The following is a 23,845-nucleotide window of genomic DNA, read 5'->3' as shown; positions in this document are numbered from 1 at the left end:
TGCCAGACATCTGGAACATGTGCGGCTCGCAGAAGATAAATGTTATGCAACTCATCTCCACATACTGGTGTTCTCACAGTGTCAGCTACACATCGGCTGCACCTTAAAGGGGATGTCAGCAGGGGTCCTGGCGGACTAAAGTGAATGGGAACTTTCCCCGCAGTACCAAGTCCATCCACCGCAGAGAGAACAGAGCTGTGTGCGTCCATCGCAGATCATTATCATGAAACAGCACAACAGCCCTGCAAACAGATGATCCTTGGCATCGGGCAGAGTAAGGTCTGATAAGATCAAGCAGCTCTGCCATGCCAGGGGTCACCGACGATCACATGATTGATGGGTGCAGTAGAGAGAACGGCACTGCTGCTTCCTCTAATCACTGCACAGTGCTGATTGAGGACCAGGTAGTCTATAAAAGGGAAGGCAGGAATGGTTATAAACGGCTTCAGTCTCCTCCTTGGGGTCCTTGGCTATCTCTGAAGGCCGAGCACCCGACTTGCTACTGCTAGATTGTAGGAGAAGCTCTAATCCTGTGCTGTATATATACACAATAGCGTGGGTTTAAACCCTTAAGGAGGTGTCCCTATTTGCGTGTTCTCAATAGGCAGAGGGAAGTAAGCCGCTGCCACAAACTCCTGGAAAAGCATAAGAATCGAGTCTCGGAGGATTGTTAGCAGGTTCCAGTGGAACTGTCAGGTTCCGGTGACTTCTCCCTAACGCCTGGGTGGCCCTTCAGACAGTAAGACAATTATAGGGTTTTTGCCAACCTGCATAGCCCCTCCTTGAAAGCTGAAGAGCTGATCGCCCCGGAGTGCCGCCCTCTGCACCCCTGCCACTCCTGGAGGCGAAATGTAGTATAACAGGATGGCACAAAGTCCGCCAGAACAGAAGCCTTTCTCCGTTCCGGCTCGTAGAAGAGGGGTAATGAGCAAGGAACCATGCTCTATGACATTCACATCGGACATATTATTGGGGGTGGGGGGGGGGCATATCAAAAGATAGTCATTCCCTTTAAAGGTAGCAATTTCTGAATCCCTGTGAAGGTTCATCGATGCAAAACTATTACAATATAGTTGCGCTAACGCGCCGTAAGTCTTTCCCACGTGCCAACGCTGGAAGCAGGGATTCCTCCAGGAATACGCGGACATTTTTTTCCCCTTCTCGTTTAGATTTGGTAATATGTACGTCCCATTAAAAAAAAAAAAATTAAAATTTTCGGCGTGTGATGACTACTTGTACGCTTGTAGGACTGACCTTTTTGATTCCTCTGAGGTACAGCTATTAACAACCGTCCGCAAGTCTTACCGATCCAACACACGGCAGTAAGTTCTCACCATACTTTGTAAAATGCCACGTACGGGCAGGACAGAAGTAAGAAGAGCCAAAGTTTGGATGACCGATCCTTTTCAGTCACCTTACTGGTATATTCACACTCCTAGAATGATCAGCGGCCGCCCCATACATCTGAAGGGCATTTGCAGAAATCCAGGGACCTTGCAGAAACAACTCAATTCAGACGCACCAAAGTTTCAGCTGCTGCTGTCGAAATTTCTGCAACAAACCTGCGGCGTGCACATCCTTTTATTTTGTCGCCTCAGCCATGGCGTATAGTTATATAAGAGCGTCGCCGCAGTTTCGCACTCCTCACAGCCCCAGCGCACATGAGAAACCACGTAGGACAACATTCACAGCTTGGCTGTATTTTCTCACAGGTTGGTGCGACTGTTGTGTCGGAGGCGTTACAGAAAGAAAATAAACTAAAAAGACAAAGAACGAGTATTTCCACTATCAAGCGGGAGTGTCTGTATAATATAGAAGATGCACAATTTATTCCTGTCGGCTAGACAACCGCAGGTCCAGAATGACCCAGAAAGACTCCATTCCGTTCACATCCATCAATTTCAATGGCAACTGCGAGCCATAATCTAGAAAGGAGAATTGCAAGGAAACTGATCAAATTTGCTGCAAGCAAAGAGGGATCGATAACACTAGAGAAGAGAGGGTTTTCAAAAGGATCTGCACAAGCTTGAATAGTGGGCAGCGAGTAACAGAATGGGATTCAGTAAGCAGAAACGTCCTACATTTGGGCAAGAAAAATGAAAAAAAAAGTACAAACAGAATGGGATGAATTGGGCTAAGCAGCAGCACATGTGAAAAAGACTTGGGTATACTAACATCAAAGACTGCATTTTTGCAGCTGCATCACACTGCTCACTCATGTTCACACAACTCTGGGATACATATGCAGAACAGCCTCCCATGTCGAAGAGCTGTCCTGCGTACTCCATTTGTAATTGACGTAAGACTATTCACTTCTAATTTCTCTAATGACATCCATCTATCCGTCTACCATTAGAGAAATTAGAAATGAAGAATTCTATAAATGTATGTCATATCACTATACACTTCTGTACAGGATTATGACACACGATCTTCCCGATGTGAAACACTCTGAACTGACGTTACAAGTGTTCATTTTTACGTTGAGTAATTCCAAGGAGTCCATATCGCACTTTCCCACCCAAAATCAATGAGATCTGGGCAGTGTGCGGGGGGCAGGGAAATTGGATTGGAAAGGGTTACTTTAGAAGAATAATCATTCAAAAAAATTAAACTACGGTAATCGTGAAATCCTGAACAGACAAAACATACATTCTCCGACTGCATTCTACTAGACAAGTCATGTTCGGGGGTCAGATCGTCAGAACAGTCAATAAAATGGTATTTACTGAGCTTTCACAAACCACACTGAAGTCGTAGATGTGGGAGCGAACCGCCACATGTACACCTGGTGAGCGAGACACAAAAGGATGCTGACAGAAGACGGGGCGACGCTCATCACTACTTGGTCTTTCCTTTGTCAGGACTCAGTATTACCTTATGAGCCAGGCGTTTCCAGAGACAAAGCTACTAATATCCTGCGTGATACAGAAGCGGCAACGTACTGCTAATAGAACAAGATAGAAAAGGCAAGGCGGTGTCGCCAGAGCCCACCGGGGCCAGCGGCAAAGGCGGTGTCGCCAGAGCCCACCGGGGCCAGCGGCAAAGGCGGTATCGCCGGGGCCAGCGGCAAAGGCGGTATCGCCGGGGCCAGCGGCAAAGGCGGTATCGCCGGGGCCAGCGGCAAAGGCGGTATCGCCGGGGCCAGCGGCAAAGGCGGTATCGCCGGGGCCAGCGGCAAAGGCGGTATCGCCGGGGCCAGCGGCAAAGGCGGTATCGCCAGAGCCCACCGGGGCCAGCGGCAAAGGCGGTATCGCCAGAGCCCACCGGGGCCAGCGGCAAAGGCGGTATCGCCAGAGCCCACCGGGGCCAGCGGCAAAGGCGGTATCGCCAGAGCCCACCGGGGCCAGCGGCAAAGGCGGTATCGCCAGAGCCCACCGGGGCCAGCGGCAAAGGCGGTATCGCCAGAGCCCACCGGGGCCAGCGGCAAAGGCGGTATCGCCAGAGCCCACCGGGGCCAGCGGCAAAGGCGGTATCGCCAGAGCCCACCGGGGCTAACGGAAAGGCGGTAAAGCGAGCATTCTAAGGCTACCTTACTACTACTCCCTGTATTTTGCATGATTACAGGGCTTTCCCGTCCTATGTACATAAGCCTCTCATTGTATTGTAAATGATGATTTGCATCCAACTGCAAGAGCCAAAAACACAAGGAAAGTAATCCTCCCTCCAGTTCTGACAGTTTGCCTTTCATTGACTACAACCATCTCGAAAGGCACAAAATGACTTAGGCTGCTAGTCCACGGACGTTGCGGTATCCCGCGGCGAAGAGCCGCTCCCCGAGAGCAGGGCCTGCAGACGGATCTCCGCTGTCAGCCTGACAGAAAGGCTGACCGCGCAGAATCGCGGCAATTCGCAGCATGCTGCGCATTGCCGGCCGTGAGTGGAGAATCGCAGTGATTCTCCGCTCGTGGACAGGGGCCGGCGCTTTCCATAGCAACGCTATGGAAAACTTCAAACGGCGTGATTCACACCCGTGGACAGGGGCCCTTAAGGACCCTTTTACACAGGCTGATAAATCATCCAGATTCCCACATCCAGCGAGAAACTGAACAATCATTCAGTGTAAATGCACGCCTTGAATGAACGAACAAGAATTTGTTCGCTTTATGTTCGTTATTCAGTTTCTCCATACAGAAAACTGAACGACTGTTCGGCCGTGTAAACAGGCAGTCGTTCACTTATGACTGCCTGTTTACTGTGAATGGAGGCGGGCGGACTGGAACGATCTTTAACCCGCTCCGCTTCCATTCACGGGCAAGGATTGTTCCTGTGTTAAAGCTGTAACGATTATCGCTGGGGGGACCTGTCAGGCATCTGCATCCGACACGTGGTCCCATATAGAAGGGTCCTAAATATTAGAGTGGAGAGAAAAAAAGGCACCCTTGGCTTGTACTCTGCGTTATTTACTTAGAGACCCCCGTTTAGTAGCACGTTGGACCTCCTTTGGCCTTCAGAACTGCAGCAGTCCATCATCACAAATTGCACTAGGCATTGAAATTGTTCTACAAGAATATCGGCCCATGCGGACAGGAAGCTCCTTGTAGTGGTCTCATATTAGATGGAGGCATCGATTCCTGCTAATTGTGCCAAATTCTGACCTCCCACCAGCACGGGGCAACAGGAATCTGGATTCAGCTGATCAGGAGATGTTCTTCTAATGCTCGGTGATACAATCTTTGCCCACTAGAGTTATTTCGGTTTCTCCTAGACAGCAATGACCCTGAAACTGTCCGTCTGTTATAGCCATCCGTGCCAAGGCAAGACAGGTTGTGCATTTGGACATAAGTTGGAGCAGCAGCGTTGTATTAGGTTGCAATTTGCTAGTTCATCACAGCGATTCTTGACATCCTCGTCTGACCCTTTCATCAAAGAGCTGTCTACATCCATAGGATATAGGATAGTTGGATATTAGTAGATGGAGAGCACTTACATAGAGAAGCCGCAGCACCCAGAACGAGCAGAGTACGATTATCCAGGAGGCCCGGCCCAACCTCCGTGATTGACACTTTTCTAGCCATTACTCTGCACACTGACAACCATTAATCACGGTAAGTAGGCACGGCCTCATGAATAGTCAGACTCCCCTCATCCGGCTGCAGCGGATTCTCTATGTAACTACGGAATCTACTAACCCTTGTCGCTGGACCGCTGGAGTACTTCATGGTGCTCGTATTGAGGGCAGCCTAAAATACCCAACAGGTTCTCTTTAAAAGGTGCATTCACACGAAGCGGATTTGGTTCAGATTTTCTACAGCGGAAAATCAGCATCAAAATCTGTGCCATTGCTGTGGCTTTTGACACGGATCCGCAGCAGACTCACCCCTTCGATTTAAAGTGTGCAATCGGTTGCGGATCACCATCAAAATACGCACCACAATCCACAGCACAAAATATACTGCTGATCTGCACCAAAATCTATACGTATGGACGAACACTTAAAGGGATATTCCAGGTATTTACTACCATCCTCAGGATAGGTCATCAACAGCTGATCGGTGGGAGTCCCCCGTTTGGGATCCCCGTTGATCAGCTGATCCTCTCACTGGCTGTGGAAACCCTTGCAAGTCTCAAAAACAGGGATCCTGTGTCCCCCATCATCCCCACTATTCAGTTACTGCATCCCCCACAGTGAGGAGGAGACTGAATGGAGTGCTGGCCATATAAGCACACCAGCACGCCATTCACATTCAATGGGACCGCGAGGAAACCCAAGCAGTACCTGCTTGACTAGTTTCGTCAACCCTATAGAAATAAATGGAGCGCAGACCGCACATGCTCGGTCTGTGGATAGGGGTAACTTATAGTTGTGGCACAACAATGTACAGAAGACATGTAAATTCAACGCAGGCAGCAGCGTCGGGCCCTGGCATCTGCCTGCCCTTCGAAGGTGCTGATGCTATTGGTTGCCATGCACAATCCTTTACAGCAAGGCCAGTTTTTCCTATTAGTCAATTCTGACCCAACGGATCCATAAGGCTACCAGTAGACCTCTACGAATCAAACTACTAACGATGGACTGTCTGTCCGTGCGTGAGTGAGTGGGTTTGTGAGTGATTGACATGCTCCACCCCGGGTCACATAATGGTGACATCATCAAAGATTCTTCATCCTCAGTGAGGGAGTTACATGCTCTGCCCCTGATCACATGACTGTGACATCATCACAGGTCCCGCACGCACATGGCTGCCTTCTGGCTAGATGTTCATTAGTATTCCATAGCAACTGAGGCCGCAGGGGGTTTGTAGTCCGCCTGTAATCTGCACAAGGATGCAAGACCTTTGATGACGCCACGATCATGTGAAAAGGGGTAGAGCATGTAACTCCCTCACTGGCGATGAAGGACCTTTGATAACATCACCGTCATGTGATCAGAGGTGGAGAATGTAAGTCATTCACTGGGGATGAGCGTCACCGTCATGTGATCAGGGGTGGAGCATGTAAGTCATTCACTCGGGATGAGCGTCACCGTCATGTGATCAGGGGCGGAGCATGATGGAAACGTCTTCACAGGTCCTTCATCTCCAGTGTTGTGCTGCTTCTGATCCCTGTTGTAGGGATGATCAATGTATGTATCAGAACTGTGTGTGTGTCGTGCATGTAGCAGAGCTGTGTGGCGCATTGCGCCACTAGAAACACTGGTACTATAATTTCCTAATAATTACTAGTATATCCCATATCAAAGAACTCGAAAAAAATATGACTACGTACAAGACGCGCAGTGACAAGTTAACAGAGCAGCATCAGGAATAAAACCCGCCAACCAGAGCTTGGCGTGGTGGACTTCGTGAGCTACGTACAATGATATTAAGGTAATTGTATGTGTTAAACAAGTGTATGCTGATTACAGGTCTTCAAGCTCCTGAGCCGCCAGCATGATGCCAGACCTGAATTACATGGCAGGTGCGTGGCACAGCAGGATGCCCGGAACGGTACACTGCGGACGCTGCTGGGGTCTCTACACCGCACACGTATCACACTCAAAAAAAGGCAGATAATCACAACCTGGACTTAATCTGCACCAAAAATGACATAACGGTAATGGAAGGATCACAGTGTACTGTATACGGAGGCCGCGCTACGGGGTTCACTGTGTGACTGAGATGTGGCAGACGTCTCCAGCTATCTGTGGCCTGGGCTTACTAATGATTTAAAGGGGGTTTCTAGGACTAAACCACTGATCACCTATTCTCAGGATATCATCAATGGTGGATCAGTGGGGTCAGGGGCTTGGGGGGGGGGGGGTCACAGCTGATTAAAGAGGTCACAACGCCCCTGTGAGCACAGAGGTCTCTCCTTATGCATGCAACATCATGTTCATTGCCCACAAGGACTGAGAGCATCTCAGTCCCGTTCAAGTGAATGGGACCGACCTGCAATACTGGGCCCAGCCACTATACAATGTACAGTGCTGTGCCTGGTAAAAACTGAAGTGACAGCGGTGCTCACTTGAAGGCAGATGTCACTTTAATCAGCTGATTGTTGGGGATTCAGAGCGGAGGACCCTCGTTAATCAAATATCCTGAACATAGATCATTAATGATTTAGTGCAGAAATGCAGTCTTAAGCTCTCGCTCACGACCTGAAGGTTGCAAATTCAAAGTAGCCTACCTATTAGCTGCTTTCAAACATACATTTTTATTCCGGATTTTGCTCATGTTTTGCAAACCGTAAACGTAACAATAATGGCTGCAATGTCCCCTGTATTACAATCCGCTCACGGATTAGGGAAGGCTCACACGAGCGCAATTTAATAGTGTATTACACGGCCGCAATACGCAGTGAATGGAGTCAATGAATGAATGATTTTCACTGATCCATTCACACTTGTGGGTAAACATGGGCAACCCCGAATGAAGGGAGGGGGTCTCTGCATCATGTCACTGAAACTAGCATCTGCTCATGACTGATCGCCGACTCCTTTATCCGAGGGCATCGGGGGTCTTCTCCCACTGGGGTCTGATATAGGACAGCAATAAGACCCCCGAAAACTAGAGGGGCCGTCAGGAAAGTCTTCAACGAGGGCGACTTCTTCTTCTTCTGCTGGCAAGAAGTTTACTCCAACTTCTGGACTGAACATGTGAAGAAAAATGTCAAGTGTGGAAGACAAAAGGGCTGAACTGTCCAGAGCTAATGGATTATTCAGGAGAGGAGACATGATCCGCGGCCCCAGACAGCTGACATCATGCTTTCCTGCCCCGACAGATGTACACAGATTTGGGTGCGAGAGGAGGGGAGAGAGAACACAAACCGGCTCGTTCATGTCCGATCCCAACGCTCTCCCGATAGAGAAAGGTTTCCGGTAACGATCCCGCCGCACCTACAACTGCGCCCGCTGATCAACACCGCCGGAACATGATGACTTCTGTTCAAATCACGGACGAAAAAAAGCGCAGCACGACTACATCCAGGAAGATGCCAGACCGCGGTACGGACACCGATCAGAGCCCGGTATAACCAATCATCGGGGTCTGTTGGCCACCGTCATAAGGGAGATGGATTTGGCCGCAGGACTGCAGATCTCTTCTCTAGAAAGGGCTCATTTACGCGGGCGTATTTTCTGTCTGTGTCAAGACCGCCGTTTTTACGGACGTGCTATACACAGCGTAGATCGGCGTTGTTTTGCGCTGATGTATTCGGACCTGCGGGTTTTTTTTAAATTGCGCAAAAAAAATTGCTGCATATTTTGGTCTGTATTTACGGACCGAATAGAAAATAGATCGCCTATGTGAGTCCCCGGCACGTTCACCGATTGGACGGAGCTGAAAAAAAATCCACCTATGTATATGATACAAACACTCGTTTATTAGGTTTTTTTTGCATTTCACACATTTTGAAGTCCCCCTGATTTCTATGGCAACAATTAATGTGGAAAACAGGGGGGGGGGGGGGGGGGGGGGGAAGTGACGTCACATCTCATTTTCCGCAATTTTAAAATCGTTGCATCAATACACGGATATAGTTTCCCATCGCAATCATGGGACACGCACAGTAAGCGTATTTTGGCACGGCATGCGTTCCAAAACACACCATCTGAGAGGTTTTGAAAAAAAAAAAAAAACGGAGTGATTACGCATGCAACCTGTGCATTTGCTGCTTTTGCACAAGTTGTGCGAAAAAAGTGACATCAATTCGAACTTTTTTTTTTTTGCAAGCATGAAAAATGCAGTAAATACGGATGCAAATGTATGTAAAAATGCAAATAAGGAAGATGGAACAATACCTCCACAGCGCCACCTATTGGGAAATTCACACGAACCGATACGGCATACACTCGTGTGAAAGGATATATGACAAGTATTCGGACCTCAATGATTGTAATGGGGCGGTTCGGTTTCCACCATACTATTCGGCATTCTTAAGGACAAAATAGCACAGCATGCTGCACCGTTTCACCCAGGATTTTACTGGAATTTAGCAACAGAACTCTGCATAGAAAAAGGAGCCTAAAGAGGCTGTTGGAGAATTTTAGAATTGCTGATCTTTCCTCAAGGAAGGTGATCAATAGTTGATCAGCAACGGTCCATTGCTCAGAATCTCCAGCCTGCTGTAAGAGCGGATAGCTCTGTCTGTATTGCAGTGGCCTGGTTTGGCACTGCAGGCACAGCCCCAATTGAATTCAGTGGAAGCGTTGACTGAAGTTTCAAATCAGGCATCTTGCAGAAATCAGCGGGTTAGACAAGTGTCTGATCAGTAGTGGTCCGGCAATAGCTGGTACTCTACTATCAGACAGCGACGCGCATGTTCCGTCGTGGTCCATTCTAACGTCTCCTTACCGCATGCCGCCCACCCGTTCTCATGGTCGGTAGTGGTCTGACCACCAATCGGACTTATCAAGCATCCAGGTGATAAGTCAATTCTGGGACAACTCCTTATGCCCTTCAGGATGTATGGAAAGATGGATGGGGACGCTGTGTGCCCCGTGCGATGGAAGTCAGACTTTAGTAAACGGATGCGGAACACAACAGAAACAAATGTCAAGACTCTTCAAAACCGGAGGACGAGTCTCCATACAAGTCACTATCACCCCCAAATCAGTTACAAGTCGGAACAGACCATAAAGCATCTGACAAAGCCGTCCGCCACGTAACAGGATTCTACTGCAGCAGACGCACTACAAGCCTCAGCGGAGCAGACCATTCACCCGTACGCCGGCTAATCCACAAATAATAGTCACTGCCCCCCGCACGACCTTTGACACAATGGATGCTTCACCCATTCAAAATGCAAAAGGAGTAACTGAGCGGAGAGTCTCCAGCCTGCCACCATCTGCCGTCACCACCACCCCCGGCCGGTGGAAGCAGGACAGATGGATGCAAGCGCTCTCAGCTAAATCTGGATGTATTGATTGGCCGGCTCCGGCCTCCTTGTACTTCTTGTCAGGCTGCAGGAATCGATGAGGAGGAGAAATATTAATAACGTGAAGGCAGTAAGTGGCTGCGGACAGAACACTGCGCTTGGCATCAGTAGACATGGCGCGGGTCCTCTCCCGCCGACCACCCGTGTATATCCTCATAGATTAGAATGGAGCCCGGCCCGAAACTATGGCTGCCATGAAGGAGTCTGTAGTACCCAAATGGGCAAGAAGGCACACATAGGGGCAGTGCCAGGATGGGCATCAGAGCTTCAGTCGCACCTAGCGGCACCACCTCCTCGGAAATGTACGCCAAGTACGCGCCAGATAAGGCTTCTGGTATAATTCACACCAATTTGTGGCGCAAATTATAGTAAACGTGAGCGCGAACACAACCACGCCCCTAAAACAAGGCCCTGATGACTTTTTGGCACAAGAATGTAAATATCTGGCATCAAGCCATAATGAATGCCATGCGTGCCACAATCCTGACAACTAAGGCCTCGCCACATTCGCATCGGAGGTTCCGTTCCAATAAGTTCCACCGAGTTACGGGAAAAATGAGCACAGCATGCAGAGCTACTACAGACCCCAGTATAGTCAGACAGGGCTGTCAGGCGCCATCACTGTTGGGTACCGGTTTCCTCCAACGCCACTGGCCCTTTAAGGCTACGCCATGGAATTGTGCCGGAATGTTCCATCACAAATTCCGCCTCTAAAAATTAAGTTAACCCCCACCGATCCGGAGAAACGGACTCCCATGTCAGCTCTCCATCACTTCTGTCCCCGCAGTGACATGACTCTGAACAGAGCTCTGACCAAGCATGTACGGTGGATCAGCGCTCCATTCATTTCAATGGGAGTGACGGAAATACCCAAGCGGGTGCCAGTCGGGTATCTCGCCCGTACCATTAAAAAAGAACGGGGCGCTAGTAAAAGCAGCCTTCAGTCTCCTCCTTACTGCAGTAGTGAAGAGTCGGGAACACGAGCCCCCCGTTAGCGCGATCAGTGGCGGTTCGCACCGATCAGCAAGTCACCCCAATCCTGTAGATATTCGGGTACAACCCCATTAAATTCGGCATCAGATGTCAATTTCTGCACTGATTTAGTGCGGATTATTTCCACTGCGCCATTTTGAAAATCTAATCCAATTTGCTGTCAATGCCGCAGATTGTCCGACCGAAGAGTCTGGACAGAAAATACGCAGTAAATCCCCCCCCATGTGAATGCGGTCTTGGGGTGCGTACATACGGCGGATTACGGTGCAGGTTCACGCCAAAATCCACACCATTCAATGCGAATTTCGACACGACTTTTAACGGGATTCTTACGCAGATTTAGCCCCGTCAATGGCGGAAAATCGGTGTGGGGAATTTCCGACACGTTTCTGCGCGGATCCGCACGAAGCGACATTTCGCTTCTTTCAACGGAACGTCCACCGCAGCTTTTTTTTTGCCGCAGGTTCTAGAGGTGGAATCCACGCGGAAAACTCCTCGCCAGGTTCCGCTGCGTGTGAGCGTACGATTATTGTTCTGGGCACGGCCATCATCATTGTGAATGGAGCCTAACACGCGGCCGTGGCGTTTTGACACGGAACGTGTGAACCTTACACACACGCTTGGGACGTATCGCCACACGTAGGACTTGTTCTTCACAAGGCGGATCACAGAAAATGCAGACGCAGCCAAATACGGTACGGATGTTAAAATCTGAGCATTAATTTTACGTATTTTTAACTCCGCGCGCAAATTTTGAGGTCTCAATGCAGAATTTGCATTAAGAAGCGGCAAGTCACAAAGCCGCGAACATCTTATAAGCATTGACATGGTAAAACGACCGATAGCGAAGGGTTTGCAGGTTTGGCGCGGATTTTGGTGCAGACTGTATGCCAAAATCCGTGTTTTGGCGATTCGATGCGGTGAACCCATAAGCAAATAGTGACCCTTATATGGAAAAGCGTGTTTTTTTGGGATCTCCTATAAAAATACCCTCTCTGATATGTGGGGTATGAGAATAATGCCACCAAAATAGGTGCCAGCTGCAGTCCTAGACTGGTACCACAACAGGCATCCCCCTGGCATCACGGTCCTAGAATATAGTGCGGCATGGCGGCTCCCCCGCACTGTTATGGACGGTGCCCACCTCATGGACATGGCACAGTTAACCGTCAGGGTGCCGGGAGCAGGAGCCAGCACCGTGTGTGGGTGGAGCGGTAGCCGCAAGGAGGATGCGCTCGCCGTTCCCGGCTCTGGTTGCCTGGGATAAGGTGAGCGGAAGGACACACACCCGTTGGGGAGCGGAGGGATATAACGGTACATACAGAACGTTCGGTTACTTACAGCTCGGCTCCTCTTCTCCTCGCCGCTACTATTGGGCTTGTTGCTGCCGCTGGTGTGAACTGGGGAAAGTACGCATGCGCGATGATGTTACAGCCTCCCCCCCCACCTTCTGTGTGAAAGAAGGCGGTTTCTTAGTTTGCGCAGGCGCAGTAAGGGAGGTGTAATCATAACGTAGGCGGGTGGGCGCCGAGGCTGCGTCACAGGTTGCTAGGGAGATTGGTTGCTGCAGGAAGCGGCTGTGCTGTCACTCCACTGGCTGCCTCTTGTCAGGAGATGGCTACACACCTAGTGCTAGCAGAGTGGGAGGGAAGAGGCCATGTCATAACGAAAGACCGTGGCATACTTCCATAATTGGGCTGCAGTGGCAGCTGTAGGGAATTCTTGTTCATAACAGCAGGTGTGTCCAGCCTTGTGGCATCTGTGCGCCATACTGGAAGAGGACGAAGACATACATTAAATGGACAATAATCATTCACACAACTCTCATCATCCAAACATCTCCTATCATCCTCCAAACATCTCCTATCATCCTCCACACAACTCTCATCATCCTCCACACAACTCTCATCATCCTCCACACAACTCTCATCATCCAAACATCTCCTATCATCCTCCACATAACTCTCATCATCCTCCACACAACTCTCATCATCCTCCACACAACTCTCACCATCCTCCACAGTCCACACAGCTCCCATCCTCCAAACAATCCCTTATCATCCACACAACTCCCATCATCCTCCACAGTCCAGACAGCTCCCACCATATTCCACACAACCCCCATCATCCAAACAAACCATATCATCCTCTAAACATCTCCCATCATCCTCCACAGTCCTCCAAACAATCCCCCATCATCCTCCACACAACCGCTATCATCCTCCAAACATCTCCCATCGTCCTCCACACAACTCCCCCAACATCCTCCACACAACTCTCATCATCCTCCACAGTCCACACAGCTCCCATCCTCCAAACAATCCCTTATCATCCACACAACTCCCATCATCCTCCACAGTCCACACAGCTCCCACCATACTCCACACAACCCCCATCATCCAAACAAACCATATCATCCTCTAAACATCTCCCATCATCCTCCACAGTCCTCCAAACAATCCACCATCATCCTCCACACAACCGCTATCATCCTCCACACAACCGCTATCATCCTCCACACAACCGCTATCATCCTCCAAACATCCCCCAACATCCTCCACACAACTCTCATCATCCTCCACAGTCCACACAGCTCCCACCATACTCCCCACAACCCCAATCGTACTCCAAACAATCCCCCATCATCCTCCATACAACTCACACCATCCTCTACAGTTCTGCACAGAACCCCTAGAGTCCCCTAAACAACCATCATAGTTCTCCACACAACCCCTACCATCCTCCACAGTCCTGCAAACAATCCCCCATCATCCTCCACACAACTCCCACCATCCTCTATACAAGTATCATCATCCTCCACAGTCCACACAACCCCCATCGTACTCCAAATAATCATCCATCGTCCTCCACAATCTTTCAAACAACCCCCATCATGCTTCAAGCAATCCCCACATTCCTCCAAACAACCCATACCGACCTCTACACAACTCCCATCATCCTTTACAGTCCTCCAAACAACCCTGAAGTCCTCCACAGTCCTTCACACAGCCCTCATCTTCCTCCACACAAACCCTATCATTCTCCAAGCAATCCCCATCATCCTCCACAGTCATGCACACAAGCCCCGCCGCCCTGTAAACAACACCCGCTACTGGCACCAGGCCATGTGGACCCCAGGAACACCTACATGCAAGCCTGGTCACAGGAAGCTGTCCAGGCTCGCATGCCGTTCGTGGCCACGGGTTCATTCCTAACACCAGTGAAGGGTTACAGAGTGTCGGCTGACCAAGATGAGCCCACCATCTCTCATCCGCACCTCCATACCCTATAGTGGTCAGGACTCGTTAGGACAGGAGGAGGAATCGCCGCTGCACACTGGACCCGGAGTGACTGAGTGGGTCAGACAGTGCTGCCCAGTGCCTCGCTATCTGTATGAGCCAGTATGTGAGCAGAAGCTCACCGCCAGCGGCTGCCAGGTACCGCCTGTGGCATTGCCTCCTTCAGATGTAGCCTGTGCAGGACCCCTTCCCTCTGAGCCCAATTCGTAGCCATCCTGGGCCGCACCTCTGCCCTCCTGCTTCCCTGTTCTTTGTTGTTTGTACAACACATGAGGAAATTGCAGACAATGTGATTTCCTAATACAATCCTCAACATCGAAATTGCAGCACCAAGAAGGACAAGCCGTAAGGTTACGCAAATCAAGGAAGCACAAGATGCCAATAAGATGTGAAAATTATCAATGTTACAAGCACCTGGCGCCAATCTGTGGCAAGTGGGAGGGGCCACATCTAAAGCAAATATTTTCAGCTACATGAAACCTCAAAAATCGAATAAAGTCTTGCGGTATGATTGTGCGACGCCTCCTGTTCGTCACCGTGCCAGTTGTCACCAAACTGAGAGTGACAGAATCTTTGAACTGAGAGATCTTGGCTTACCACCCCGGCAGATGACTACATGTGTAGGCCAGGAAGGCATCACTGTTCAACATGGTGTGTCCCACTGGTTGGGAATATGATGACCTTGAATGGCCGCAAGAGGTGCACAGAGGCGGACCTCTGCATTGACAGCTCGTCCGATTAGAAGAATGGCGTAGTGATGCATTCTGTACTGTGAGTCAAATTGGACAGCACATCCCAAGTCTAGGGCGTCGAATAATGTCTACACAGACCATCAGAAGTAGCTAGCAGGACATTGGGCTATGAGCCAGACGTCCAGCGACAAGTGTTCCGTTGACCTCACTCCACCGCTATCAAAGGCCATCGTGGTGCAGATCAAGACGGCAATGGAGGTCTATCCTCTTTGGTGATGAGCTTTTGTCTTGGATACACGGGCAACACCATGAAGAATCCTTCCTGAGGGAACCTCACCGGTCCTACTCCCAGGATTTTAGTGTGGGGTCATCAGACCCTTCTAGTCTTCATTCTACTAAGAGCTCAGTGTTATGTTGATTTGGTTGAGGGACCAGTGGTAGGGCCATTTCTCTTAAGCTTCCCAGGAGCCATTTTTCAACCTGTGCAACTGTATAGCCTAAATATGGTACCATTGCCTGCAGCGTCTCCAGTCTTGTCTCCCATCAACGTCATTGGTTGACACTTGCAAAGGAAGCTACCAACAGCACATGTTCACGACTTGCGTGTCCAAGTGCATTCAGCGTAGCAAGACATTCCTCAGACAGCCATTAATAACCGGGCCTCGTCTCACGCAGAATGTTAAGGCAGCACTATGTAGCCCTAAGCTCTCGCTTATGACCTGAAGGTTGCGAGTTCAATCCCTGCATGGTTCAGGTAGCCAGCTCAAGGTCGGTAAAATACCCAGGTTCTTAGGTTGGTAAAATGAGTACCCACCTTACTGGGGGTAATAAATAAATTACCTGAAAGTGCTGCAGAATAAGTTGGCGCTATACAAATAAAAAGTCCCTTCACCCATAGCATATCAAGGCGTATAAGTGCATGTGCTTATATGCATGGAGCTCATACTCAATACTGAATAAACTGAGATATTTTGTTTCCATTTTTTCATCATTTCTACATCATTAACATGTCTATCAATCTTGTGATTTCCATAATTCCACAATTTTACCTTCTTGGTATTGCAATGTGAATGTTGAGGAGTGTTTGTCTACTTAATACCTACACTACCAGGCAATAACACAGTACAGTGCAGTGCAATAACACAGTAATGCAGTACATTTTGGCCTTCCTATTTTGAACTGCTCATAGTCCCATACGGACCGAGCTTAGATGACTATAGGGTTTTATGGAGTGGATTAGTAGAACCACGGCAGGTCCGGGTGCTGCAGCCATAGTATAAAGGCATATAAGACCAACTTCGCGGGGGCAATATCGGGCCGTATATCACAACCTGATATCACCCTCGCCATCCGTATGAAATCCTGAGGATGCAAAGCGTTTTCAATGGGAGACTTTGCACATGATGCAATGCTGCCGCCGGCCCCACTGAGAACAATGGGGCTGCGATGCAAGAACTTGCACAAGATAGGACATGCCGCGAGTTTATTCCCGCACCCTAGTGCCATGCAGGAACAAAAATCGCCCATGTGCATAACCCGATTCGAAAAAAGGAGGTTCATATTTGTGTGAGATTTGTGCGTCTCTCAACAGACACAAATCTCTCGCTAATTTCTCGCCCGTGTGAAGCCGGCCTAAGGGCTCCCACCCACTAGCGTTTTTTTCTCCACGGCGCTGCGAGAGTAAGTGAAAACTCTCGTAGAGCAGTGCGAGAAATTGCAGCGATATCGCTGCGACAGTCTTTTCAATGGGGCCAGCGGCAGCAGCGCTAGCCCCATTGAAAAGATATGGAGAATGCCGCGGACTTCTGTCACAGCTGTGGTAGGAGTTTCCTTCATCCCCGCGGGGACCGAAGCAGCATTCTCCATATCTTTTCAATGGGGCTAGCGCTGCTGCCGCTGGCCCCATTGAAAAGACTGGCGATGTCGCAGCGATATCCCAGCGATTTTGGGATATCTGCCTGCGTTTTTCTCGCACTGCGATGCGAGACTTTAACTTTAGAATCGCATCGCAGTGGAGAAAAAAAACGCCAGTGGGTGGGAGCCCTGAGGGAAGGATCTACTAATGATGCTCTTCTAACTTATTAGTAAAATACATTCCCTGCAGGTCCACTACTTAGGTAACTATACGTTGTCATCACTGACCTAATGTGGTTACAGCCCTCACTGGCGTCCCATGAAGGCATGAACTAGCATGAAAATAAAAGTCTAATCATTTGTTCTCAGCACATATAGAAAAAGGAAGTAATTTATCTGCTAATCCGTGGGAGAGTCACAGCGGCAGCGGAGTTCCCTTTTCTCACTTGATTAGCTATTGTGTAGTCAACATGCTAAGTGGATATTTATATTCCGAGATTGACACATCCCTATTATTATCATAATCATACTTGGATGTGTATATTGTGTGCGTGCTGCATATTAATGCACCAGTCACTATACCCAGTATATCACTATACACAGTACATATATCACTATAACCTGTGCACCATTATATCTAGTACACTACTATACCCAGTATATCACTATACACAGTACATACAGCACTATAACCTGTGCACCATTATATCTAGTACACTACTATACCCAGTATATCACTATACACAGTACATATATCACTATACACAGTACATATATCACTATAACCTGTGCACCATTATATCTAGTACACTACTATACCCAGTATATCACTATACACAGTACATACAGCACTATACCTGTGCACCATTATATCTAGTACACTACTATACCCAGTATATCACTATACACAGTACATATATCACTATACACAGTACATATATCACTATATCCTGTGCACCATTATATCTAGTACACTACTATACCCAGTATATCACTATACACAGTACATATATCACTATATCCCGTGCACCATTATATCTAGTACACTACTATACCTAATATATCTATATACACAGTACATACATCACTATACACAGTACATATATCACTATAACCTGTGCACCATTATATCTAGTACACTACTATACCCAGTATATCACTATACACAGTACATATATCACTATATCCCGTGCACCATTATATCTAGTACACTACTATACCTAATATATCTATATACACAGTACAAATATCACTATAACCTGTGCACTATATCTAGTTCACTACTATAGCCAGTATATCACTATACACAGTACATATATCACTATAACCTGTGCACTATTACATCTAATACACTACTATAGCCAGTATATCACTATACACAGTACATACAGCACTATAACCTGTGCACCATTATATCTAATACACTACTATACCCAGTATATCACTATACACAGTACATACAGCACTATAACCTGTGCACTATTACATCTAATACACTACTATACCCAGTATATCACTATACACAGTACATATATCACTATAACCAGTGCACCATTATATCTAGTTCACTACTATACCCAGTATATCACTATACACAGTACATACAGCACTATAACCTGTGCACCATTATATCTAGTACACTACTATACCTAATATATCTATATACACAGTACATACATCACTATACACAGTACATATATCACTATATCCTGTGCACCATTATATCTAGTATACTACTATACCCAGTATATCACTATACACAGTACATATATCACTATACACAGTACAAATATCACTATAACCTGTGCACCATTATATCTAGTTCACCACTAGAGATGAGCGAGCACGCTCGGATAAGTCAGTTACTCGAGCGAGCCTCGCTCTTCTCGAGTAACTGCATTCTTGTCCGAGCATGCTCGGGGGGGGGGGGGCAGCGGGGGATAGCGGGGGGTAGCGGCGGAAAGAGTGAGAGAGATCTGAAGAGGTCATTTTTAGAGCACGCCTGAAGTTTTGTGAATCAGGGATTGCATGGATAGTTTTGGGTAGCATGTTCTAGAGGACTGGTGCTGCTCTGAGGAAGTCTTGGAGGCGGGAATGAGATGTTCAAATTAATGTCTGATTTCGTTAGCAGAGCGTAGGGCCCGGGCTGGGTGGTGGATTGAGATGAGGGAAGCAATGTAGGGCGGTGCAAAGCTATGGAGCGCTTTCTGTATGAGGGTAGTGAGTTTAAATTGTATTCTGTATTTCACGGGCAGCCAGTGCAGTGACCGTTACAGGGCAGAGGCGTCCGAGTAGTGGCTAGACAGGAAGATGAGCCTGGCTGCTGCATTCAGGATGGATTGGAGGGGGTAGAGTCTGGTGTGGGGGAGGCCAATCAGCAGTGAGTTGCAAAAATCGAGAGTCGATAGCCAAGAGTGGATGAGGGCAACTGTGAGTGATTTTGGCGTGTCCACTGTGAGGAAAGAGCAGATTCTTGCGATGTTTTAGAGGTGCAGCTGACATGTTCGGGCCACAGATTGGATGTGGGGGGTAAAGGAGAGATCAGAGTCGAATATGACCCCAAGGCAGCGGGCATGTTGTCTAGGAGTTATGGTGGCACCACACACTGAGATGGAGATGTCAGGATGAGGTCGGTTAATAGAGGGTGGAAACACCAGTAGGTCAGTTTTTGAGAAGTTCAGTTTTAGGTAGTGTGAGACAGTCCTTCAGGGGGTGGGGCCGGCACAGACATTCTGGACTAGACAGTTGATAAACTTACTCCAGTTTATTTCAGAAGACAAACAGAAATAGTCCATTTCAACATAATAAATGATGAAAGGTGCACCACGCAGGGTGCTCAGGTCCACACAGCAGGATATTGCTCTCTCCTCAGCTTGTCAGACACTGACTCCCTGGAGCTGCAGTCTTTTATGCTCCAGTAATGGGGTCAGTGCCTACAGTTGAGCTTCCTGAGAACTAGGGTGAAATTGTGGACTGGACTGCCACCCTGTCCAGACTAAGAGCCTGGGAGGGAGATATACTCCATCCACAACTTCACCCTTTAATTGCCTACATATCCCCCCTCTCTTCTCCAGACCGGAGGGCTGGGCCTTCTTGGTGATCAGACAATGCACCCTAGACAGGGCATCAGCATTACCTTGTGACTTGCCTGGTCTATATTCGCAGGTGAACTTGAAGTTCTGAAGCGAAAGAAAACACCTCCTCACCCTCGCATTCTTTTCCTTATTTTGCTTAATCCAGGTCAAGGGGGCATGGTCTGACACCAATTTGAACTCTCTCCCCAAGAGATAGTACCTCAATGTTTCCAGTGCCCATTTTACCGCTAAACATTTACATTCAACAATAGCGGAATTCTTCTCCGCAGGAGATAGTTTCCGGCTTAAATACAGTACTGGATGTTCTTCCCCATTTATGGACTGGGACAACACTGCACCCAACCCTACATTAGAAGTATCCATCTTCACAATAAACTCTTTCGAGAAGTTGGCCGTTATAAATACTGGCAGTTGGAAAAGGGCCACTTTTTAATTTTGAAAGGCCTGCTCGGCCTCGGGTGTCCATGCCACCCTTACCGACTTGCCCACTTTCGTCAAGTTCATAAGTGGTGCTGCAATGGAGGCAAAGTTAGGCACAAACCTATGGTAGTACCCAGTCATTCCTAAAAAGGCTCTGACTTGTTTTTTTGTTAAAGGTCTAGGCCATGCCTGTATGGCCTCTACCTTGTTGACCTGGGGTTTAATGACGCCATAGCCAATAACATAGCCAAGGTACTTGGCTTTCTCCAGAGCTAGTGCACATTTTCCGGGGTTTAAGGTTAAACCTGATGCTTTTATGGCATCCATGAACGCCTGTATCTTCCCAAGGTGACTCTCCTAATCGGTACTAAAGACCGCGACATCGTCTAGGTATGCGGCAGAATAGTTACGGTGAGACCTCAAAATCCGATCCATTAATCTTTGAAAGGTAGCAGGCGCATGATGTAACCCAAACGGCATGTCTTTGTACTGATACAAGCCCTCTAGGGTGGAGAAGGCCATTTTTTCTTTGGGCTTGTCAGTCAGAGGTATTTGCCAGTACGCTTTAGTAAGGTCAAGTGTGGTGATATATCTGGCATTACCCAGTCTCTCAATTAATTCATCAACCCTGGGCATGGGATATGCATCAAATTTGGAGATTTTGTTTAACTTCCTGAAATCATTGCAAAACCTCCATGTACCATCTGGTCTGGGGACTAACACAATGGGGCTTGACCACTCGCTTTTTGATTCCTCTATCACTCCTAATTCCAGCATGCGCTTAGCCTCGGCAGAAACTGCTTCCCTATGGGCTTCTGGAATCCTATACGGTTTTAAGTTTACCTTCATCCCGGGTTCAGTTATGATATCATGTGTTATGATGTGTGTACGACCGGGCAGGTCAGAGAATTTGCCTCTGTTTCTTTGCAGGAACTCTTTTGCCTACTGCCGTTGGCACACCGAGAGGGCCTCACCTACTCTAACATCGGACATGGTACACCTGATACAGCTTCCTTTTCCCCGGCTGATGCACTCTATAGTTTACGTCGCCTACCTTCTCAACGATTTTGTAGGGACCCTGCCATCTAGCGAGGAATTTACTCTCTACATTAGGCACCAAGATGAGAACTCAGTCACCGGGACTAAAAGTTCTCACCCTGGCAGAACGATTGTACACTCTGCTTGGGGCCTCCTGTGCCCTCTGCAAGTGTTCCCTGACAATGGGCATTACAGTATTAATGTGGTCCTGTCCTGCATCTGAGCCACATGCTCTATGACGCTCCTATAGGGAGTAGACTCAGTCTCCCAGGTTTCTCTGGCTATATCCAACAACCCCCTGGGGTGCCGACCGTATAGCAACTCAAATGGTGAGAGCCTGTGGAATTTCCTGTATGGAGAACATGAGATAAGGTAACAGACGGTCCCAGTCTCGACCATCTTTCTCTACTACCCGCGTTAGCATTTGCTTCAGGGTCTTAATGAACCTCTCCACCAACCCGTCCATCTGAGGGTGGTATACCGAGGTTCGTATGTGGTCAATTTTAAAGAGTTGGTGCAATTCTTTCGTTACTTTGGACATGAACGGGATCCCTTGGTCCGTGAAGATTTCCTTAGGAAGACCTATTCTGGAGAACATAAGGGACAACTCTTGTGCAATGTTTTTGGCAGTAGGGATTTTTAAAGGGATTGCCTCCGGGTATCGAGTGGAATAATTTAACACTACCAAAATGTATTGATATCCTCTAGCCGACTTGACTATGGGACCCACTAAATCCATTCCAATTCTTTCAAAGGGAACCTCTATAATCGGGAGAGGCACTACGGGACTGCGGAAGTGCAACACAGGAGTGGTGATCTGACAGGTGGGGCACGACTCACAGTACTCCTTTATGTCCTTATATACCCCTGGCCAGAAGGACCTTTGAAGAATTCTATCCTGCATTTTATCAGTTCCTAAATGTCCTCCTAATACATGATTATGTGCTAAGTCTAGCACCTTGCGCCTGTACAGCTTTGGCATGACCAACTGTTCCACCACTTTCCAGCTTGTTTTTGTTACTCTATACAACAAGTTATTATTCATGGCAAAATGGGGGAACCGTTGGTCAGAACCCGGTTCTTGTGACACACCATTTATTACCACAACATTTTCTTTTGCATTGATAAGAGTGTGGTCCCTTAACTAGGCTGTCCCAAAGTTCCCAGGCGCATCCTCCAGATCGGACACATCCTGAGCCGAGGGGTAGACTTCCTCTTCAGTATCATCTCCAGCCAAGACCTGTAAAGGAAAAGTTACATTTTCTGGTTTAACGTCCACATTTACCCCGCAATCCTGCGGAAGTGTAAGGTTAGCTGGGTTTGCGTCAGTCTCTTTGGGAAGGATTGTCATTTTTCCCCACTAGTCCCAGAATACAGGAAAATCATGCCCCAATATCACGCTGTGCATTAACCCTCTGACAACACCTACATCATAGGTCACAGTTCCGACATGAGTTTCAAAGTTACACTGTGCCACAGGATAGACCCTTATGTCACCGTGTATACATACCACACTTATGTGCTTATCCGGTATGAAGCCTTCTGCTATCAGGCTGGCATGCACTAAGGTGACCAGGCTACCCGAGTCCAGTAGAGCCTCCACAGAATGTTGGTTTACACTTATGCGACACAGTTGTGGCTCTGTCTCTAGTCTCTGTGAGGCATTGCAAATAGTACTTGCGAACAAGGACCAGTGCCAAGCACAGTCACACTCCATAGGCTTATCAGTCACTGAGCCAACACATGCCCAAGCTCCTGGCATCTCCAGCACCTCCAAGGCCCTGGTTTGTTTGGCTTAGGAAACTGACTGCGGCTATCAGAGCCTTTTAACTCCAGCAGTGCCCTTTCTGGGGGCCCGACCTCCTTCCCGCCATGCCACAGCTTTCCACTGGCATCTAGTGGTCTCTTACCCCGTGCAGGTCTGGAACTCGTAGGGGGTGTCTGGACGTAATGGACGTCCCGGAGATAGTTCTCTGTCACAGTGTAGCGGTCGATCGGGTCTATCAGCTGGTTAGCATCCTGGGGTCCTCCATGGCCAACCCAGCATTGCAGATATGTCGGCAGGGCACGGGTATAGCGATCCACCACAACCTTATCG

General features: G+C 48.3%; 1 protein-coding gene across 2 annotated transcripts in view; it reads right to left on the bottom strand.

Moving 5' to 3' along the window:
• CYRIA (CYFIP related Rac1 interactor A) overlaps positions 1-12,788 on the bottom strand; it is a 72,761-nt gene extending 59,973 nt beyond the window's left edge. For both annotated transcript variants that reach the window (XM_066589179.1, XM_066589177.1), the window contains exon 1: positions 12,691-12,788. The gene's annotated coding sequence lies outside the window, so the exon portion shown is untranslated. The remainder of the gene's footprint in view (positions 1-12,690) is intronic.
• Positions 12,789-23,845: the final 11,057 nt, after the last annotated feature.

Source organism: Eleutherodactylus coqui, chromosome 1 (genome assembly GCF_035609145.1).
Source record: "Eleutherodactylus coqui strain aEleCoq1 chromosome 1, aEleCoq1.hap1, whole genome shotgun sequence".
In the NCBI taxonomy this organism is placed as follows: Eukaryota; Metazoa; Chordata; class Amphibia; order Anura; family Eleutherodactylidae; genus Eleutherodactylus; species Eleutherodactylus coqui.
Note: the sequence above shows the minus strand (reverse complement) of the source record. Positions and strands in the feature narration are given on the sequence as shown.